Source organism: Octopus sinensis, linkage group LG1, assembly GCF_006345805.1.
Source record: "Octopus sinensis linkage group LG1, ASM634580v1, whole genome shotgun sequence".
NCBI classification, from domain to species: domain Eukaryota; kingdom Metazoa; phylum Mollusca; class Cephalopoda; order Octopoda; family Octopodidae; genus Octopus; species Octopus sinensis.
The window spans coordinates 141,699,402-141,703,396 of NC_042997.1; positions in this window are offsets into that span (position 1 = coordinate 141,699,402).

A 3,995-nucleotide genomic window follows, 5' to 3' on the forward strand; every position below is an offset into this window, starting at 1 on the left:
AACACGTAGTCTGACTTACCCTCCCTTTGCATCATCCTTCTGTATTAACATTGGCCTTTTTTTTCATATTATCGGTGCTCCATTTTTCTACTCAACCAAAAAGAAGCAGTTGTGTGTAACTGCGCATGCTTGCGAAATATCAAAGCCAGAATCCTTGAACACCAGATACTTTCCAGGTTGGTGTCGTTATATATACCATTTCACAAATCTTTTCTACTGACTCTTCTGCAATATTTATATTCTCTTCAACTATTTTTCTCTTCACTTTTAATCTCTTATAACCAGTATACTATTCAGATGTGGTAACTTTCTTTACATTGTTTCTGAAGAGCTTATTCTGTAGATACTAACTTTTGTTGTTGCTACCAAGGACTTTTACCGATTTAGCATAATATTTCTGTCATATCCTCCCTTTAGGAGACTGTGACCCTGTCTGTCTGATGTTATACTTACTTTGACGCTTGTTCTTGTGTCTTCCTACACCGACTTGTATGGCAATTATCTTTCTTTAACCTTCGTTGAGTCGCTTCATTCTCAGGTCTTTCTCTCCACTATAATTTGTTAGACACTTTTTTATACTCCATTTTAACTCCAAAACATCTCTACTGTAACAGAGGCCTCCCATTATAGAAGGTCATTTACAATTGTTATATTTCTACTTTCTTACGTGTTTTTCTTAACTTTTTACTTTCAGTTACTCTCAAAGCTTTTCATTTCGTTTTATCCTTATTTCTTTCTTCATTCAAACACTAAAGAAATATATTTTCCCCTCTGTAATATCTTTTCCCTCAGTGTAACTTATTTTTACTCACATTACTACTTTTTTTTCTCTTGGGGATTCATTGAACTTCATGCTATTTCTTACTCAATTTTTTCTTCCGAGTAACTATATTCTTCATCTCTTCATCTTTCTCTGCACTGACTCTCCTCCAGTTCCAGTTAAGATAGCCTTTGTTTTCAAATTATTATATAACTTTTATCTAGACGTGTTTGTTCTGTGGCTACAAACATCGCTTTTTCTCCCTCCCTCTCTTTCTCTCTCTCTTTCTTTTTCTCTCTCTCTCTTTCTCTCTTTCCTTACCTCCTTTACTCTTTCCCTCTCTCTCTCTCTCACTCTCTCTCTTTCTCCCAGTCTCTCTTTCTTTCTCTCTCTCTCTCTTTTCTTCTTCTTCTTCTTCTTCTTCTTTTTCTTCTTCTTCTTCTTCTTCTTCTTCTTCTTCTTCTCTATTCTACGAAGGGATGTTGAAAAGTTCCTGGTTTCGAGTAAAAGAAAATACAGAAGGATCAGTTAATGATGATTTTATTCAACGTATTCCCCTCGCAGATTCACTCACTTATTGCAACAGTCCTTCAGTTTTTCTAAGTCTTGTAAACGAACTCGGATGCTACTTTTAAGACAGCGCGCGTTGTACATTGTAAGCAGTTACCTAGTTCTAATTCACGAATCTCTGCCTTAATCCATTTTAGAAAAGGACTAGAGTATCTTAATACTAGCATGGCCCGAGCATCTTCCTAATCCTTCTCTTTTAGTCTGTAGAAACATCATCATCATCATCATTATAATTTGATTATCAATTAAGAGCTGATCCTTCGTTCCCCAGCTCCTCTTTCGGTACCCTTTCTGTTCAATAGGTAGCCGTCAACTTTTAAAAAGTATCTATACAGGTCACTGGCCAAAACACCTGACATTAGTTTCCACATTAGCGGAAGGCTAATTGGTCTAAAGTTGGATGCAACATTTCCCTTTTCAGGATCCTTGGCACATAACAGTGTCTTTCCCTTTCTCATCCTGCAAACACTCATCTAGCTGTTGCGCTATCCTTTCATGAAACCCTCTCAGTTTCTTCATCTAATAACCTTGGACCCCATCCGGTCCTGGGCTTTTCCAATTTGGTTATTTTCTTAACTGCTTTTTTATCCTTTCTGTAGTTATTTTGTTGTCATCTTGGCTTTCGATATTTCTTAACATATCTTGCATTTCATGCAGCCACTCCGCTTCATCATTATGCTCTACAGTCATTTCTCTGTCGTCTCTGGGTACGTTATCTGTTGGTGAAGTATCATTTCTATTTTCTACTTTCCTTTTTATCTCTTCAATTTCCATGTCTGCTAACCACCCTTTTGCTCTTATTGCTCTTGCTTGGTCGGCTAACCGTTTCTCACTTATTTCGAAGAGTCCCGGTTCATTCCTCCCCTACATATCGGCTCTAGTGGTCAATAAATGAAATAACAATCATAATTATTATTATTGTTGTTGTTGCTGTTGTTGTTTTTGTTGTTGTTGTTGTTGTTGTTTTTGTCGTCGTCGTTATTGTTGTTGTTCTGAAAGAATCTCGGATAGTTCTTAATTACTGGTTATTCTTTACTTGAAGCAGGCAATAAGAAATCACCAGCGGTTTCAAGTAGTGTCTTCTCCTGTGACTCAAAGAGACAATACTCTCCTTAGAATGTGAGCTGTACCCAACAATGCTGTCTTCTGGATCACCTCGAGCCTGACGGCAGCTCCAGTATTATTAATCTGTTTTTCAAAACCCTAAGTAACTGCTCCTAATGTACCTCCATTACTTACCCCATGCTTCATAACTGTCCTATCGCGTCCTGCAGTGGCTGGTATTTCTCAATCTTGTCTATTTCCTTACATTTCACCCTCGAATCGCCTGGTATTGCAACATCTATTATCTTTACTATTTTTTCATCTTTGTGGATGAGCTCGATATCTGGTCGGCTCGCCTCTATGACTTGGTGGCACTGCATGTTAAAATCCCAGAGTATTTTGTAATGTACATTTTCCATAACTCCCTGTGGCATGTGTTTATACCATTGTTCGGCTCTCTCGAGGTGTGCTTTACTGCACAACAGCCAGTGGACATATCTGGCCACATGTCGTGTCTCCTTTTGTATTCGAGTTGTGCGAGCTTACAGCACTCACAATATGGCTTGTACTTTCTCCCTTCTCAAAAGCACATCCTACACTGTGGCGAGTCAGTGCTTTTATCAATGTGATATTTGGAGTAGTTTGTTCTGAGAGCTTTTATCAATGTAATATTTGGAGTAGTTTGTTCTGAGAGCTTGTTCTTGAGCGCTGCACACTAATGCCTCAGTGGGCCCTTTTAAGTCTCCTTTCTGCAGCCATTGCCAGGTTCTATTCCAATCATCTTTATTCTTCAAGAATTGACTGTGCATTTCTTGTACTGCCAAATTTTCTTCATCTGCTTTCTCTGGTCTTTCTTAAATTGTGTTGTATCTACGGCTTCGTTCACTTTAAGGTTCCTTGCATTTTCCCTGCTTCAATCATTTCTTCTTTACTCCCCTTGATATACCAAGCCGGGCTATTCTCTTCCCTTACACAACCTTCACAACACACCAATCCTCGTCCTCCTTCTTTCATCTTTACATACAATCTTGGCACATCACTCTTGGGGTCATTGCCATTAATTTACGTGTTCTCCGGTCTATCTCTTGTAATTAAAGCTTCTTCCGAGATACTATTCCTGCTCCATATCTCATCAAAGCAACCGCTCACGTGTTAATTGCTCTAACTTTATAGCAGCCATTTAGCTTCGATTAAAGCACAAGCCGAGTTCTCAAATACTTTTTCCTCTACATTTCTTTCATCTTGTGTTCATTCATCTTATCTCTTTCAATGATACCCAGGTACTTATATCCTTTCCGACTTTCTTTTTTCACCACTTTCCAGCCTGATCCCATAGCTTTTACTGATTTCCCCCCTTTTGAGAATCATTACACCACATTTCTCGATCCCAAATTCCATGCCAATATTTTTGCTAATCATCTGCACAGTTGCCGTCAAACTCTTAACCTTTTTCTCAATCTTAGAGAATAACTTTAGGTCATCCATAAACCACAGGTTGTTTACTTTCACCCTGCCTAGCATGTACCCCACGCGCATCTTTCTTTAAAACGCTCGTTAGTAGCATTATGCAGACAACAAATAGGAGAGGCGGCAGACTGTCCCCTTGAAAGATTCTTCTTTT